The sequence below is a fragment of the Cetorhinus maximus genome, chromosome 14 (assembly GCF_964194155.1).
Source record: "Cetorhinus maximus chromosome 14, sCetMax3.hap1.1, whole genome shotgun sequence".
Taxonomy (NCBI): domain Eukaryota; kingdom Metazoa; phylum Chordata; class Chondrichthyes; order Lamniformes; family Cetorhinidae; genus Cetorhinus; species Cetorhinus maximus.
In genome coordinates, this window is record NC_135892.1 from 28,126,701 (window position 1) to 28,146,146 (window position 19,446).

Genomic DNA, 19,446 nt, shown 5'->3' on the forward strand with positions numbered 1-19,446 from the left:
CCTGGTCTCCACCCTATCAAGTCCTCTCAGGATATTATATGTTTCAATAAGATCACCCCTCATTCTTCCGAACTTGAGTAAACCTTCTCTGAGCTGCTTCTAATGCAATTATATCCCTTTTTCAAATAAAGAGACCAAAACTGTACACAGTACTCTAGGGCCAGAATTTTCAGGATGGTGGGGGCTCAGTCCCCATCATCCGAAGAGTCAGCAGGGAACACATCCCTGCCAATTCCAGCAGGCCCGATGCCATTTCATGCTCTAATGAGCTTTGATTGGCAGAAGGCAGGGCTAACGCCCGTCACAGGGAGAAGTCCCGCCTTGGAGAGCTGCCGGCGAATCCGATTGGCCAGCAGCTCCCTGTCATTCCAGGAACAAAGTTGCAGTAGCCAGAAGAGGCACTGCAGCTAGCTACCTGGAACTAAGTGTTGGGAACCGGAGAAGAGGTGAGTGGCAGGGACAAGGGGTGGGGTGGGGTGGGGTGGGAAGGTAGGGAAGGACAGGGGGTTTGTGATAGGGGTGATTGGGGTCTTGGGGGGATAGGTCAGGGGGAGGAGGGAGGACGGGGGGGTTCAGAGGGCCCTAAGGGGAAGGCGCTCCCCAGCCAGAAGGGGGCTTCTGATGGAGGAGCCACCCCCTCAGTTCCCACCAGAGATCGAACTTTGTTCAATTTTGGGTTTGCCCCCCCTGATCTATCATCCACCTGCCAGCCTAAAAATTGAGGCTGGGTGGAAAAGGTCCTTAAGTGGCTATTAATTAGGGCAAGGCAGGGCTTCCTGTCCAAGGCCCTGCCCACCCCAGCATAAAATTGCAACCAGGTCAGGGCGGGTGGGATCCCGGAGGGAATCCCGTCCATGCAATTTGATGCTCCCTGCCCCACCCTGTCTCAGAACCTGCCGGGGGAGGGGGTGGGGAGCATAAAATTCTGGCCCAGATGTGATTTCACTAACGCCCAGCACAGGAGTAATAAAACTTCCCTACTTTTAAATCCATTCCCCTTACAATAAATGCGAACATTCCATTTCCATTGTACCAGGACACCCAGATCCCTCTGTACCACCGAGTTCTACAATCTCTCTCCATTTAAATAGTATACTGCTTTTCTATTCTTCCTGCCAAAGTGGACAAGTTCACATTTTCCCACATTATACTCCATCTACCAATTTTTGCCCACTCACTTAGCCTTCAACCCTTGGTAGACTCTTTACTTGCTCTTGACAGCTTACTTTCCTACTTAACTTGGTGGAATCGGCAAATTTAGCTATCACACATTCAGTCCCTTCATCCAAGTTATTGATATAAAGATTGTAAATAGTTGAGGCCCCAGCACTGATCCCTGTGGCACTCCACTAGTTACAGCTTGCCAACCCGAGAAAGACCTTTTTATTTGTACTATATGCTCCCTGTTAGCTAACCAGTTCTTTATCCATGCTAATATGTTACTTACTACACCAGGGGTATCCTGCATTTTCGCATGAGGGGTCACATTTCAATTTTTTCTCAATCATGGGGCCAGTGACACATTGAATGGGGGAGGTGGGTGTTGGAAGGTGCTGGCGCGACCATAGGAGCTCGGGATACTGATGGATCCATATGAGTGGGGAGGGGTGGTGGTGTTGCTGGCAGCAGACAGGTTGCTGAAGAGTTTATATAAGTGGGAGGTGGGAGGGGTCACGTTGACTCTCCCCCCTCTTTTTCACTCCTTCCCCTTCTCTCTCTCTACTCCCTCTCTCTCTCTAACCCCTCTCCCTCAACCCATTCTCTTTCCCTCTCCCTCCCTCTCTCGCCCACCCTTCCTTTTTCTCTCTCTCTCCCTTCCATCCCTCTCACACCCTCCATTTCTCACTCCTCTCCATCTCCCTCTTTATCCCCTATCTCTCTCTCTCTCCCCATTCTCTCTCTCTCCCTCTCTTTTTCTCTCTTTTCCCCTTCCTCTTTCTTTCACCTCCATTTGTCTCTTTCCCCCTCTCTCTTTCCCATCCCTCTCCCCCTCTCTCTTTTCCCATCCCTCTCTCCCTATTGTCTCTCTCTCCCCTCCCTCACTCTCAATTCTCTCTCCTCTCTTTTTCTCTCTCTCTCTCTCCCCATCTCGCTCTCCCCTTGCTCTCTCGCTCCTCCCTGCCTCTCCCTCCCCTCCTCTCTCTCCCCTCTCTTTTCCCCCTCCCTCTCTCTTCCCACTCCCTTTCTCTCTCTATCTCTATTTCTCTCTCACTTTCCTCCCTTCCTCTCTCTCCCCCTCCCTCTCGCTCTCCCTCCCTCCCCTCTTTTTCTCTCTCCCCTTCGCTCTCTCTCTCCCCCCTCCCTCCCCTGCTCTCTCTTTCCCCCTCCATCTCTCTCTCTCCAGCTATCTCTCCCCTCCCCATCTCACCTTCCCTCTCTTCCCCCACTCTCTCTCCCAGATTCACTCTCACTCTCTCCCTCTCCCACACTCTCCCTTGCTCCTGCTCTCCCCCCCCTCTCTCCACCACTCTATCTCTCCCTCCCCCTCCCCCCTCTCTCTCCCTCCCACCCTTTCTCCCCCTCCCCCTTTCTCTCTGCCTCCCTGTCCCTCTCTCTCTCTCTCTCTCTCCTCTCTCTGCCCATCCCTCTCTTGCTCTCCCTCCCCTCCCCCTTTCTCCCCTACCTCTCTCCCCTCCCTCTCTCTGTCACCCTCTTTCTCTCCCCCATTGCCTCTACCTCTCTTTTTCACTCTCCCCCCTTGCTCTATCCCTCTCCCACACTTTGTCTTTCCCTCCCTCCCACTCTCTCTCTCTTTCAACCCCTTCCCCCTCTCTCTCTCACACTCGCCACTTTCTTCACGATTGAGGCCATTTTCTGGACTGTTCCACCCCAGCTCCCAATCCCGTCCCAATCACTAACCTGGTTCCAGCCCCACAGACTCGGCCCCTGCGCCCATTCTTTACTTTTAAATATTGCCATTGGGAAAAGCTGGCGGGAAGATCCATGAATCCTTGGGGAAATTCAAACTTTAAGGTAACTTACAACATGGTACCTTCCATTTTTAAAGGAAGCACCACGGCGGTTGCCAGGCTGAATAAAAACCTTAGGCAGGCTGGACTGTGGCCCACGGGCTGTATGTTGGAGAACACTGCTCTACACTATGAGCTCTTATTTTGTATAGTAACCTATGAAGTGGCATCTGATCAAAAGCCTTTTAGTAACCCAAATACACCACATCTACAGGTTCCCCTTTATCCACCTTGCTTGTTAATTCCTCAAAGAACTCTAAACATGATTTTCCTTTCACAAAACCATTTTGCGTCTGCCTGATCCCTTTATGATTTTCTAAGTATCCTGCAATATACTCCTTAATAATGGATTCTAGCAATTTCCCAATGACCGGTGTTAGGCGAATGGGCCTATAGTTTCCTGCTTTCTATCTATCTCCTTAATAAAGGTGCTACATTTGCTATTTTCCAATCCACTGGGACCCTTCCAAAATCTAAGGAATTTTGGAAGATTATAACCAATGCCTCTACTATCTCTGCAGCCACTTCTTTTAAGACCCCAGGATGTAAGCCATCAGGTCCTGAGGCTTGTCATCCTTTGGTTCTAATAGTTTTCCCATAACCTTTTCCCTGGTGGTAGTGATTGTTTTTAGCTCCTCACTACCTATTGCCTCTTGATTTTCAAGTATCTTTGGAAAGTTCGCTAAGTCTTCCATAGTGAAAACAGACACAAAATACCTGTTCAACACTTCCGCCATTTCCTTGTTTTCTATTATGAATTCACCGGACTCACTCTCTAGAGGACCAGCACTCATTTTAGTTGTTCTTTTCCTGTTAAATACTTGTAGTAGCTCTTATTATCTGCTTTTATATTTCTAGCTAGTAATCTGAGCATTATTAAATATCTCCTTAAAAGTCTACCACTGCATCTCCACTATCTTACCTTTTAATCTTGTTTCCCAGTTCACTTTAGCCAATTTTGCCTTCATACTCTTATAATTACCTTTATTTAAGTTTAAAACACTAGTCTTAGACCCACACTTCTCACCTTCAAACTGAATGTGAAATTCTGTTATGTTATGATTATTGATGCCTAGAGGCTCCTTTGCTACAAGCTTATTGATTAATCCAGTCTCATTGCACACTACTAGGGCTAGAATAGTCTGCTCCCTGGTTAGTGCTCGAATTTACTGCTCTAAGAAATTGTCCCAAATACAGTCTTTGAAGTAATTTTCCAGGCTACCTTTGACAAATTGATTCATCCAATTTACAGGTAGATTAAAGTCACCCATGATAATTGCAGTACTTTTCTTACACTCCCCATTTATTTCTTCCAGTACACTCTGTCTTACAGTGTAACTACTGATGGTGGGCCTATAAAATACTCCTGCAAGTGACCTCTTACCTTTCCTATTTCTTATCTCTCCCCAAACTGATTCTACATCCTGCTCTGTCAAGCTAAGGCTATCTCTCACTACTGTACTAATTTTACCCTTAATTAACAGAACCATCCCATCATCTTTTCCTAGCTTCTTGCCTTTTCAAAATGTTAAATATCCTTCAATATTCAGGTCTCAGCCTTGGTCACCTCGCAACCATGTTTCTGTAATGGCTATCAGGTCATATATATGTATTTCTATCTGTTCTAACAATTCATCCACTTTGTTACAAATGCTGTGTGTATTCAGATACAGAGCCTTTAACTCTGCCTTTTTACTATTTTTGCAAACTCTGACCTTTTCTGCTTGGTGCACTGTTAAGTTTGTATGCCCTTTCCTTTCCTGTCATACTCTGCTTATCACTACTCAAATTGCTACCCTGCTCTATTACCTTGTTGTTTCCCTTTAATTTATCACATCTCCTCTCACATGAGCCCTTCACCCTACTATTTAGTTTAAAGCCCTCACTACTGCCTTAGTTATACAACTCGCCAGAATACTGGCCCCAGCATGGTTCAGGAGAAGACCATCCCAACGGCACAGCTCCCACTTTCCTTACCAGGGTCCCATGAATCAAAACTCATTTCTCCCACACCAGTCTGAGCCACACCTTCATCTCTCTAATCTTATTTACCCTATGCAATTTGGTTGTGGCTCAGATAATAGTCCAGAGATTATTACCTTTGAGGTTCTGCTTTTTAATTTAGCCCTAGCTGCTCATAATCCCTAAGCAGAACCTCTTTCCTAGTCATATCAATGTCATTGGTACTCATGTGGACCACGACAACTGGATCCTCTTCCTCCCACTGCAGATGTCATGAACCCTGGCACCTGGCAGACAACACAGCCTTCTGGACTCACTCTCGGCTACAGAAAACTGTCTGTCCCCCTGACCATACTGTCCCATACTACAAAATCATTCCTATTTACTCTCCCACCGAGTGGCTTCCTGTACCATGGTGTCATGGTCAGTTTGCTCATTCACCTTGCAGCCTGCACTTTCATCCATACAAGCTTCAAGGACCTTGAACCCTGTTGGACAACTGCAAGGGCTGAGGCTCCTCCACTTCTACCTTCTCGACCCCCTTACCTGCCTCACATGCAGTCACACCCTCCTGTCCCTGGCCACTGACCAAATCAGAATACCCTGTCCTAACAGGTGTGACTGCCTTCTGGAATAAAGTATCCAGGTAACTTTCCCCTTCCTTGATGCATCGCAGTGTCTGTAGCTCAATCTCCAGTTCACTGCCTCTGAGGCAAAGCTCCTTGAGCCCCAGGAACTTACTGCAGACCTGCTTGCTGTGGATCACACTGGCATCCACCAGTTCCCACATACTAGAACCACAACACATCATCTTCCCCGCCATCTTCATTATGTGTTAATTAATTTATTATTCTTAGTTAATTTATCATTAATAAACCCCACTACTACTAATAAGCTTCACTACTGCTAGTAAACCTTAGTACTACAAATAAACCTTACTAATAAATCCTGAGTTTTGGAAGATTTTTACTCTTATTATTTCAATTAATGTTATACTTTCCCAGATTAAAATTCCATAATTTGGATAAGAGAAAAATAGAAAATATTCACCAACTAATAAATCACTTACCTTCTTTGCTGTTATGTCACGCTTCAATTTTCTTTGGAATACTCCGAACCCACAAACTCACCTACCTAACTCTTCAAACTCTCATTACTGTCTCTAGGTTGCCCTTTATTTCTGGGAAACAACTTGTGTCTTCTACAGCTCCTGGAGGCTGAAAAAAGGTAGAAAATGGAGCATGTCTTTCCACCTCTGCACCAAATTCCCACATGAACCAAATTTCCAACTACACTTTGTCAAGTCTCACTCAAGCGTGGTCTCATCTCCATGCATCTCCTTACTCCAATGACATCAGTAAGAGGCATTAGCCAAAAGGGAAGATAAGTGGATGGTAAAAACAGCCCAGATGCAGGCTCTCAAGACTGCCCAAAAGCAGGCAGTCTTTTCAAGCCTTTACGCACAAGAAAAAGTGGACAGCGCCCTGATGGCAAACAAGTCAGACAAAGTAGCAGGAGTTGATAGGATTCACTCAGAATTCCTGAAGAACATTGGATCACATGGAAGGAAGTGGCTAGCAAAGCTGTTTACCAACATCCACAGCACAGGCACCATTCCAAACATCTGGCGCCAATCCAGGATTGTGGCCATTGTCAAGCCCAGCAAATCTCTCATCAACCCACGCATTGCCCTATAGGGCTGGATCTTTTGGCCCCCTACCAGCATATCTGAATGAAAAGGAGGATTGTAAAATAAAGTGGATGGCCTTCCAGCCACCTTCTTGCCCATCTTCAACCTGTTTCCCATATTATGGGTAAGGAAAGAGTCAGGCAGCCTGTCCATCTTTAGGCTTATTGATGGCTACTTAAGGGCCTCATCCAATCTCTGCCGCTATTTTATTTGTGGCAGGGGAAAGTGAAGGCAAGGTGGGCAGCCCGGCAGCTTTCAGCGAGGCTGCTGTTGGGCAGGAAGGGGGTGGGCGTCTCCTTTGGGAGGTACCCAATGATCATTGGAGGTGTTCCTCCAAGATCACACCCCCCTCTAACCCTCCCCACTCCGGTATCTCAAACCTGGCCCCCCCCACTCTCACCCCCACCCTTGCTGGAGTTTGCCAGCCAGGCCCGTCCAAAATTCCAGACTTACCTTAGACTCGGAGCTCCATCACTTCTTCTTGGGGGTTGCCTGTAGTCCCAGCAGTGACCACTGCTCGACCTGTTGGAACCACACAGCTCTCTAGGGTGGGACATCCTACCAGATGGTGGCAGCAGTCCCACTCTGAAGCTCTGATACTAAGCCGCTCCCAACATAATATTGCTGCAGGCAGCCAAGTTTAGGTGGGCAGGTTGACGACCGATTTATCAGTCGGGGGAGCGAGGAATATGGTGCCCCGTAAAAACTAACCCATAAGGTTTTGGAACACCTTCTGATAAACAGACCAAGTCCCACCCTAGAAGCAGTGATACCACCCACAACAGGCAAGTTTTCGCATAGGCCGCAACCGCTCTGAGCAGGTTGTGACACTGACCTCACAAATTGAGGCCAGATTTCTGAAAGGCCTAAAGACAGGAACCGTTGTTGCTGACTTATCCTGTGCCTATGACACTCTTCAAGATCATCTACTGTGTGAAAACCCTATAGCTAATCAATTCCATGATCAGCAACCGACAGTTCTGTGTGCACCTTGGCGATCAAATCAGCCACCCACACATAACAAACAATGGGCTCCCACAGGGATTAGTCCTCACACCAACATATAAACTAGTGACCATACAGCCCTCCCACAAAGTCACCACTCTTCAAATATGCTGATGATATTCCTCTGGCTTTCCAGGCTAAAGAACTTCTGGACATTGAGAAAACACTCACTGAAGATCTATGATCTCTGGAAGCCTACTTCAAAAAATGGATCCTTTGACTAAACACTGCCAAGAGAGCCATTTCAGCCACTCAAATGTCTCTGCTAACCATTATCAAAAAGCTGCTAATCCTTGTCACTTCAGGCCCATTCCAAGTAATGGGCCCAGCTACTGGCGAGCAAGAGCGGCCCAGCTGTCCTGAAGGCAGATTGTCACTTGACCTTAACCTTGCAGGCACCAGCTCAGACACTGGCGTTCAATTTAGAGGGCCAGTTAGAGAGGTCAGATTCACCAAGAACAAATGCATGGAGCAAGGGAAGGGGATAGGAGAGGCCAGGATCTAGATCATCGGAGGGCAAAACTTTATCTTGCTGTGTGAAAATTGGCTGCAGAGGGTAGAGCTGTAAACTTCAAGGATTCAGCCTATAGAAGATGACGAATGGCTGTGCACCACCAACTTTTCAGTGTATTGAATTGCTAGCCAGCAAGCCTGCACACAATGTTGGACAGTATGGAGAGGACATTGTGCAGATCTTGGAAACAATGCAGGCAATTATTGAGTGTGTGGTGACCATCATGCACAGTGCAAGAGCTGCCAGTTATGGAGCCTTTGGTGACAATCTGACAGCGTTGATGGAAGCTCAGATTGTTACCATTGTGGCCCTGGATTCTAACATCTCTTCTAGTTAGTAAGGCATAAAGGAAAGCATGCATTGGGGCTTCCAAACTGTCACCTCATATCTGCACCCTGTTCTCACCCAGAACAGTGGGCATGCTTAAGCGCAGCTCCATGCAATTAGCAGTGTTGGCATGGGAGGGGCATATACTATCCCAACTCCAGAATACAACATGCATAAAAAGAGTCTTGCATTTAGATAGCACCTTTCACAATCTTGGGGTGTTCAAAGCTATTTGCAGCTAATGAAGTAGTTTTGTAATGTAATCCCTGTTATAATGTAGGAAAAGTGGCAGCCAATTTTCACACAGCAAGCTCCCACAGACAGCAATGAGATAATGACCAGATAATCAGTTTCAGTTATGTTGATTGAAGGATCAATGTTGACCAGAAGACTGGGAGAATTCTCCTGCTCCTCTTCAAAATAGTGCCATGGTAGACTGGATCTTGGTTAAAGATTTCATTAGAAAGATGACATCTCTGACAGTGTGGCACTCCCTCATTACTGCATTGAAGTGCCAACATAGACTATGTACTCAAGTCTCTGGGGTGGGACTGGAATCTACAGATGAAGTCTCATCTTTCTCAGCCAGATCATGTACAGACCAGGAGCTGATACAAAGGGCTGTATTTTTGCCTGGGGGTTGGGAAACAGGTGCTAGAATTTTGTCCCAGTTCGAACCCATCCCCAGGGAGAAACAGCCACTGATCTGGAATTTTGACTGGGGAACAGAGATAGGCTCCCTGTCCAATTAAGGATGATGGGCAGACTCTCAAAGCTAAAGGACCATTCAGAGGTCTTCCAGCTTCAGAGGAGCATCTGGCTGCTGTAAAAAGTAGGTAACTGAGTGGGTAGTTCAACAGGAAGGTGCCAAATCAGCTACTTTTTCAAACTTTAATTAAAAAGTACAAAAAAACAGCCAGGCCACTATTGTGAGGGGTTGGGGTGGGGGTGTGGTAGGAGCCTCTACTGAACAGTGGTTGGCTGCACCCACATAGGAAGGCTGGGAGGGCCATTAGGCCTGCCTGGAGCACTGGCACCTTAGCCTATCACTGAATGATTGCCTCCAGGCAGTTAACCTGTGTTCCTCGCCCCTGTCGAAAAACTGGGGGTCAGCTGGAAAATCCAAATTGCTTTCCTTCATCTGTGGTTAACAAGGCTCTTAATGAACTTAAAAACAAAAACAGAATTACCTGGAAAAACTCAGCAGGTCTGGCAGCATCGGCGGAGAAGAAATCAGTTAACGTTTCGAGCCTTCATGGCCCTTCGGCAGAACTGAAGCATAGTTAGGAGAAGGGAGAAATATTTCTCCCTTCTGCTAACTATGCTTCAGTTCTGCCGAAGGGCCATGAAGGCTCGAAACGTTAACTGATTTCTTCTCCGCCGATGCTGCCAGACCTGCTGAGTTTTTCCAGGTAATTCTGTTTTTGTTTTGGATTTCCAGCATCCGCAGTAGCTTTTAGCTTTTTGTTTTTATCTTAATGAACTTAATTGTCTTGCCAACTCGGGGTGGTGGGCCTTCCTTGGTTCTGAACATGCATTGGACAAGATGGCTGACGTCAGGAACAGGATCAGTAAACCAGCTTGCCAGCTGGCCTCGTAAATTTCAGGCCCTGTCCGCCTTCATTCCTGACCTCGGAGGGGCCTGAAAATTCAGTCCAATGAGTCCCACCCTTCCAACCACTTAAATGCTATTTGCAATCTGGCAGGATCATGGCACAATAAACACAATAAATCACCTGGATGGAATTTCATATAGGTGGTGGGGTTCTTGCCTGCCAGCTGGAAAGCCAGCGAGAGCTCTGCGTCATCTCTTTTCAGGAAGGCCTGCCACATTACGTGTCAATCAGACACTTAACTGGACAGTGGCGCCCTTCCTTGGGATCAAGGACCCCTGGGGAGGAGGTCCCACCCACCGAGAGCTACCAGCCAATCAGACACTTAGGGCTCAGGCCACAGGTCAATGATGGCGTGAGGGATGTCAAATGGCCAAGGTGGGTTTGTCCCTGGCTTTCCAGCCCGTTGGTAGAGCCCTCAGCCACCCCGACAAAATTCAGCTCAGCGTTTGATTTGGCTTTGCACCTACAGATCAAAGAAAGTAGAAAGAAAGCAATTGCTTTCGTATTGCAGCCTTTCATGACCTCAGGATTTCCTAAAGGGTGGGAGGGAGATCACAGGGTGGGGTTTCCAGGGGAGGGGATGGGAGTGGGTTCAGTAGCAAGGTGAGAGGTGGATGCCTCTCAGTGGGGCCCCTTCCCGCCTCTTCATGATGCCGGGTCCCTCGTTCAGACACTGAGTGGCTTTGAACAAGGGACCTCAACTGGAAACCTGCAAGCAACCAAAACAGGGTTTGCGTTACGAGCTTCCCACTTTACAAGTCCCCTACCCATTGCTGGGCTGAGACTATTAAGTGGACATTAATTCCCCACTTAAGTGTTTCAATTAGCGTGGGAGCAGAAAGGCCATCCACATTCCTTCCCACCGTGGAATTAATCAGGGCGAAGGCGGCGAGGTTCCCACTCACCATCCTCCCGCCCGATTAAATGCCCTCCGGCCACCAAACTCATCACAGGGGAGGACATTAAATTCTTCCCCGTGGCATTATTTGAAAAAGAGTGCAAAGTTCTCCCCAGAGACCTGGTCAATATTTAATCCTCAACCAACAACTAAAACTGATTATCTGGTCATGTATCTCACTGTATTTGTCAAATTGGCTGCTGCAGTTCCTTATGTTACAACAGTGCATACACTTCAAAAGCACTTCATTGGCTGTAAAGACCTTTAGGAAGTCCTGAGGTCATGAAAGGCTACTATACAAAAACAAGTTATTTCTTTCTACTTTCTTTCATCTGTAGGTGCAAAGCCAAATCAAATGCTGGGTTGAATTTTGTCAGGGTGACTGAGGCTCCACCAACAGGCTGGAAATGCAGGGGCAAGCCCACCTCAGTCATTTGACAGTCCCCCAGCTTCAATTTATGCGTAATGTAGCTGATGAGCTGCCGTTGGAGCTCCTTTCCCTTTAAAAGATGGTAACCCACCTCGAAGAGCTGCTAGCCAATTGGAAGTGGGGCCGCTACTGGGACTGCACCAACCAGGGGATTCAGTAATGGATGGTGTCCTCGGAACAGGCTGTACAGGCCGGGGCCTGTCAGGCAGGCCGGGTTAGGGGGCCAGAGGTCATGATGGCAGGTGGGGGCTGTTGCTGTGGGGGAAGCCATTGCCACTGGAGGCCCCTCCATCAGCCACAGAGTGCCCAGCAAGAGGCACCACATCCATGAGCCCACAGGGAGGCTGCCAGGTTTCACCAGGCAGTCACCCCACGCTGCAGAGGGTCCACCGCCACAGATAAAATGCTAGTGATTGTGGAAGAAGCTATTAATTGGTCATAAGAGGCATAATTGGCCTCTGGGTGGGAGGGCCATCTGCCACCTTCTCTGCTGCTGGTGAAATGCCATGGTGGTGGGAAAACATTGGACACTTCAAATCCTGCCTTCTCTTGCCATTTTATGGCCCCCACCCCCCCACCTCTCCATCCCTTCCTTAAGGGCTGGTAAAATTCAACTCACCATGTCCAAACCTCCGTCTACGCAGGATCAATGCTTGTGGCCACACCACTCTTACATGGGTATAGCAAGGAGTCCTCCTCTAGTCCCATCTACAACAAAGTGGCCCTTGCAACTTTCAGTTTCTGGGCTCATTTTGATAAAACTGGGAGGAGAGCTACGTAAAACCATGCACATGTCCTGATGAACTTTGTGGTGCCACAAAGTCATGCCAGTTCCAACTTAAAATGACAATCGGTGCCCTCTTCATGCAATTGTTCCCTGATTTCCAAATGGAGAGGGACCTGGTGCAAACGCAATTCCAAATTCTGGTTCTGGAGGTCCTCTCAGGACCATGATGCCTCCAGGACAATTTGAAATTTTTGAAGGGCCAGCAGTGAAGAGGGAATGGGAATCCTGCTCGCCACTAATTAATGCCCCATTAAGTTCCTTTAGGAGCATTCAATGGCCCAGGGAGGGGCAAGAATGGGATTTTCAAAGGCTAAATGAGTGAACCCGAACATTCTGGTGTATGTTAGTGCCCACTTATCGGGCTCATTGCAAGATCAGAGAGTTTGTGGAAAACTGAAGTTTGATGGGTCAACCTGTGCCAGGTTGAGTGCTGTACCTTTACTTTGCGTGCATGGCCACTTTACTCTGTGTTCCAGCTCCTGGCCAGGCTGGTTTCTCTGGCAGGTGAACACTGTGGATAGAGAGTAAACCATGTCTTCTGCTGTGATTGCCAAGCCTGTAATGAGAGGCCTGTTGGCCAAATGTCTAGGTTTCACCTGGCTGTGGCTTTTACTTTAGCTTTGCTGTAGCTGGTACCTTCAAGTTCATAGTAGATGATTCCACGAAGAGAGCATATGCTGACATCTATAAGAAATATGATGCCATGAAGGTATTTGAAGCCATGAGGGATGCTGGTGTGTTTGAAAGTGTGAAACCAAAGAAGTAAATTCTTGCAAAGGAAACATGGAACGAGTGACAGGATTGCTCCTCCAATACACACTGGGAAATGGAGACAAAAGAATATACTTTGTGCATTCTGTACCTGATGTATAAATACGACAGCAGGCCCCAACATAGCACGAACGCAAAGCAAAGCAAACTCCCCCTTCTGGCCGAGCTTGCCTCCTGTCCAATTAGGGCATTTGCATTTAAAAATAATCTCGCAACTCAGTTGAGGCGTTGGGTCAGGACCCAGAATTCATCAGGGTGTCAGCCCAATGTCTTCAAAGAGTTGTCATATATTTCAATGCAATGCAATGCAATCCACCTCCCTATGCTGTTAGCACGGGTGCATCTGCAGTTCTGGCTGTAGCCCCACTTTTACCGAGATTCTAAAATAACAGTTTAAATCTTGTCTTACATTATGGCCAGTGGGATAGAAATCTACCTCAGTTGATAGATAATCAGCAGCCTATTTTATACTGCGGCTAATTTTTCCCCCAGGAACATTGGACAGTGTGTAAAACATTCAGATGCGATCAGGCGATGTGTAAAACAATCGGGCGAAGTGTAAAATTTATTTAATCTAAATTTATTTAAAATTTGTTATTACCTGTTTTGCAATGACAGGCAGACCTCCACAGAAATCCATTTCCCCTTTAATTTTTCTGGCAGTATGGCAATGTGCAGCTGCAGGTGCAGGTGCACGGAGAACTAATAATAATAATTAAGAGCTATTGCTCTTGCTTTGCAAATCAAAACTAAATGCTGATGAGATCAGTTTGAAAGTGTGAGTTTGTTAGAGATCTAGATTGTTATACTTAAATATAGTTTTGCCAAGGTACAGTGATTGTAACTTGTAAACGGCAGTGTCCTTTTTGAAGATGACCTTGTTTGAAGTTTGCGAATTTAAATCCGACCAACCAGAAACCTTTGTAGTTTTTAACAGTTCTCTTGGAACAAACCCAAGTCTCTGGTTGGGTGAGTTCACATTTTGTGAAATTGATGTGAAGGACCATTTGGAAAGAGCGATTGTCGTTTCTGGTGAAGCTATTGCACTGAAATGGTATTTTTTTTCATGTGTTCAATCCCTCGAGCTGACAGATTCACATCTACTACAACATTTATCTTTTGATTTGTTAGCAAGGTCACTACAGAAGTGAGTCTGAGTGTCAATTGGTCCTTGATATGCAATGTAACTTGAGTTCAATAGCTGTACAGTATTATATAAAAACATAATGTTGCTAATTATTCAACTGCCATGGTCCCCTTGATTATTGGATTTGGTGGGAGGGGGGATAAAGATAGTTTGAACAGCTTTCAGATTTATCAGGGTGGTATTCCCTCTGCTTTGTGCCTACAGGATCGGTATTCCTAACCTTGGCGTCATATGTGACCCTGAGATGAGCTTCTAACCACATATCCATGCCAACACTAAGAGCGCCAATATCCGCCTCCATCATATTGACTGACTCTGTCCTATCATAGCTTATTTGTTGCTGAAACCCTTATCCATTGTTTTGTTACCTCTAGACTTGATTATTCCAATGCACTGATGGTTAGCCTCCCATATTCTACTCTTCATATGCCTTATGGCATTCAAAACTCTGCTGCGCCTGCCCTAACTTGGTCCTAACCATCACCCTACGCTTGCTGACCAACATTGACTTCCGGCTAAGTAGCACCTTGATTCAAAATTCTCACCTTTGTTTTAAAGTCCATCCATGTCCTCGCCTCACCCTATTTTTGTAATAACCTCAATCCCTGCAACCCTCTGAGATACCTGTGCTGCTCCTGGCCTCTTGAGAATCCCTGATTTTAATTGCTTCACCATTGGCAAGTGTGCTTTCAGCTACTAAGGCCTTAAGCTTTGAAATTGCCTCCCTAAACCAATTTGCCTCTCTTCTTCTCTTTCCTCCTTTAGGACCCTCCTTAACACCTACCTCTTTGACCAAACTTTTGGTGATCTGCCCTAACATTTCCTTGTGTGGCTCAGTGCCAAATTTTTGTTTAATAACATTCCTGTGGAGTGCTTTGGGAGGGTTTACAATGTTAAATGCATTATCTAAGTATAAGTTGCTGTTGTTGTTCCTTGGATGCAGGGCAGATGGAAAAGAAGCAAAAATACATTCCATTAGACTTCAGTCCTGTTGTGCTGCCCTGGGATTTCCTTGGAAATCCTTCCCACAGCACTCACGGGCCTGTTCCTGTAACAGGTATGTCCAGTATTGCCAGTATAATGAGGCATGAAGAGGTATTCCAAGACTGTTTCCATAGACTATGGCAGTTCACTGACCCAGCATTGGGTGCTTGGTGCCAATCCTCCAGGAATTAAAGATTAACATCCTAGTTATTGCTGTAGTCAACCCAAGAGAAAAATCATAGCAGCAATCTAAAGTGGTGTTTTTCAAAAAAATCCTTTGAACGACTTTTGTTTATAGTTATAAAAATATTGGAGATGGGGAAAATGGCTGATTCACTGACAGCCAAGAATCATCCAGTTAGGCAACGATGAGTGCTTCCATTTGGCCTGGGAAAGCAAGCATCATAAGGATGGACATGCTGGGCATCCAGTAGTGGGAGTATGGGGATTGACATTGTCAAGTGATGAAATGTCCCTGAATTTGTCCCATTATTTCCACACTGGTGCAGACTGGAGATCAGCAAGAATCATAGCCAAGCAGACTGAAGAAACTTCAGGTCAGTGTTGAAAGTATTTTAGTTTTCTACAAGACAGTTTGGAGCAACTGGGGTCTTTTGAATGTTACTTGAAACAACATTCAGAAGATTCCAATCCTTGACAACTCTACAGCAGTGTTCCAGTTACCTCTCTTTTACAGGCAATGCTCAGCCTGTACCTGGAGTTTCCCCAGACCATGCAAATGCCCAAGGGGAGATAAAACAGAGGCAGTTGCTTCCTGTCAGGTGCACCACACCTTAGAAGCACTACCCTATCAGGCACCCACTTTGACGCCAATTCAAGGAAAGCTCCCATATGATATTTAGAGATGATTTGAATAATATTGTTTTAATGTCAACTGACCAGATTTGCGGTACAGTTGATGGCACAACAGTCAGTGTTCTCCGTCATTACTCCTCTAAATCTGACAGCAGTTTCTGCACACATGCTCAGTTAAATGCAGAAACACAAAGTTGCTGTCAGTGATTCTACACTCCTCCAGAGGATGCATTATTGAGGTGCCCCCGAAATGAAATCAACTAGAAATCATTGAACTGGTGAGAATGACAACTCTTTCACTCTTAGACTCATTGTAGAAACCTTTAAAAAAGTTACTTGAAGTTGTTGAATGAGGTGTAACTGGATTTTTAATGGCATAGTACATTGATAATTAGTGCTAAACAGCCTAACTGGCTCTGAAAGAGCAATCTTATATTTGTCAGGTTTCTCCATTATAAGAAATTCCACATATTTTTAAAACATTTTTAAAATTTGTTTATGATATTTTAGGTTCTACCTTCAACCCATGTATCTATCCCAATCATTTATTTTGCTATCTGTAAAAACTAAAGATTGAAAGTAAAGGGATTCAGTCATTTTGCTTCCTATTTTACATTGAATTTTTTTTAGTCAGTGATTGGCTGCTGATCCTGCTTGATGACATCACTGCTGTTGGATGCTTGGAGATGCCCTTGACTTGGTGCCAGATTCAAACTGATGTTGAAAAGGGGTATTCCATGCCACAGAGGTTTCTAGATCTTTGCAGGCTTCTTTGTTTGAGGTCAGCAGCAAGCATCATCGCTTCACTGCTGATTGCAAAATCCAGCCCAACTTTAGAAGACTTTTCTTTTTACAGGTAACTAACCTGAAATCAAATCTCGCATCTTGTTTTCCCAAATCTGTATAAACGCATTTCTTACAGCATTCAGACAATGGAGCTGCCACAATGCTTGGTACGTACGATCAAGTTCCATTATAATTATCACTTTCTATCTCAATGTGATAGATACCAGGGAGTCATCTCAAAGCTGAAAAAAGAAAGCTCTTGGGACCAGATGACTGCTATAGGACAGTTGATCTTTCACTAATTATATGAAAAGACAAATCTCTCAATTTGATTTGTTACCCTGGAGAGGAATTCATTTTTATTTTGTTTGTTCGAGCAAAACTTAATTTGGTCATTTTTAAAAGAAAAGCTCAGAAGCTGTGCAGCAACAGAATATTAAGGTGAGCATTTCCATTTTAAATGGAAAATTATAGGGTTTCATGAAGAGTTATTCAATAAACCTATTTGTTTGGAAAGGAGAAGATGCATTTTTTTATTATGTTAATGTCATGCACAAATGACATAAGGATGCATTGCAGCACACCGTATTGTATGTTGCAAGCAAAGGTGAAGGAAAAAGATATGCTAAACACACTTTTGATGAAGATGGAGCCTCTTAAATGTAGATGATTAACAGGGAAAATTGATCATTTAATCGTTTCCTTGTCTGATAGTCTGCAGTACTTTTTAATGGATTGATACCATTCTCATGAATTTTGCAATATAATGATATCAAAAAACCTGGGAGGTCAAGAGTCTGTTGCTTGTGTGAAGATGTGCCTTTGTAGAAGGTACTGCTTTTCATCTCTGGAGACAGGAGGTGAGAGATGGGTAATGAAGATTACCTATCACAGATTGCTGTTACTATAAGGGTCACTGAGTTCTGGCAGCCTCGGTTAATTTAGCCCTGAACATTGATCCACAACTAAATTGGCACCTACAGTAATTAAGCAATCACAATTCCTGGAATCCTCCTAAACTATGTGTAGAGTAAGCATATCACTTAGTCTAACAGATGGTGATTGTCTGCTGAGCAGCAGTGTCACTTCTCACACCCTACCTGTACAGGAACAGCATTACAAAATAGGATCATGATCACTCCAGTTTAACGAGAGCTTTACCGTTTGTAGCCTTTCTATAAATCAAAAAACACTACAGATTTCTGTTTCTTAACTTATGAAATAATTCTCATTTGTGAACGTAGACAGTAATTTTTTGGCAACTTTTTGAACATGGGAGGCATCACAGCTTGACACAATCCACGTTTGTGCACCATCACAGTAGGGGATCATGTAGCAATCAAAAATGGGAAATGACTAACTATAGTGCCCAAAAACAGGTGAAGGATACACACTACCTGATTAATCCATGTCTATTTGTTGAGATGCAGGCAGCATGCAAGCAATGTGTGCCTGCTAATATAAGGAATAGTGCCATGTAGCCCAGCGTTAAACATCCTGCTGAGGTCTACATGTCTCAGCAGGGGCCAAAGTTCACAAGGCTGGCACCACTCAAAACTAGTCTACACTACTTAAAGACAGGCTGCAACTTTTAAAGGGGAGGTGCATTCTGGCTTCAGCCATTGCTGGAAATGTCGAGTCTTAACCAGAAAAAGAGTGAACATGGTGTAACTGGGCAGGTAGCATGCTCCAAGGTTCTCTGATGAACACTATAGGCCTTGATGCAGGAGGTGGAGAGGAGGAGAGATGTTCTCTACTCATAGGGGATTATAAGGCAGTGAAAGCAGATAGCCATCGCTGTCTAGCCCTGCACCTGGATGTAGTGCAGGAAGAAGTTTCAAATGCCATATCCTTACAAATGAACAACTCGCCTCACAGGCTCATCAAATCACCACTCCACTCTTCACTCAACTACCAACATTCTCTATAAAGCACAACTAATACAATACTTTCATAGTCTCACCACACCCTCTCGTAATTAGCACGCAGAAAGCCTCATACCTGGATCTCTCAGATTGCACATATTGCCAATTACTGAACTGGATAACTCCAGCCCGTAATTTATATGTTCATATGTTTGTATGTTAGCTATGTTCGTAACTATGATAGGTACATCACCCAAATACATTGTACCACTCTCACTGACACACTTCCCTCTCTCTCTTTCAGAAGGTGGCACATAACCTCAGATAGCAACATCTAACTTGCAGGGATAGGCACAGCTGCATATCCTGACCCCAGTGGAGGAGATGGTGCTGACCATCATTGGAGCGGCCATGGGTACAGGCAGGTCCAAAACTGTTGAGGAACATGACATGTTCCTACCAAATACACCTTCTCACATCTCACTTCCCCCTCACTCCACAATGTCATCCGATGATATAAGCTGCAGTTAATATAAGCATATACTTCTCTATTTCCTCCACTTCCCTCACCCAACCACTACTATTGTGCTTTTCTCCTTTCAAATACAAATTACTGCCACCTGGTTAGGCATTGGTGAAGGTGCATGGAGTCCAAGAGGCCGATTATGATGAAATGTGGTCACTCATTTCCACACTTGCTCAGATACTGTCACTGCTCGTTCTTTAGATGGTAGCCTAAAAGTGGGATCTGCACATGGTGCGTTAGATTTTTCTGGTCCCATGGAGATGGGATTGGAGACTGGGAAAACTGCTGGCTCCCCATTGCATTTCTGCCTCTGGGGGACATTCCCAGGAGTGGGCTGGGAACTGGGCTGGCTA

The 19,446-nt window shown here is 45.4% G+C and overlaps 1 protein-coding gene and 1 pseudogene across 3 annotated transcripts in view; both read left to right on the forward strand.

Annotated features, from left to right (window-relative positions):
• prkn (parkin RBR E3 ubiquitin protein ligase) overlaps positions 1-19,446 on the forward strand; it is a 1,436,175-nt gene that overhangs the window by 310,199 nt on the left and 1,106,530 nt on the right. The gene's annotated exons all lie outside the window — the stretch shown is intronic.
• LOC144689564 (cytochrome c oxidase subunit 6C pseudogene) lies at positions 12,717-13,073 on the forward strand (annotated as a pseudogene).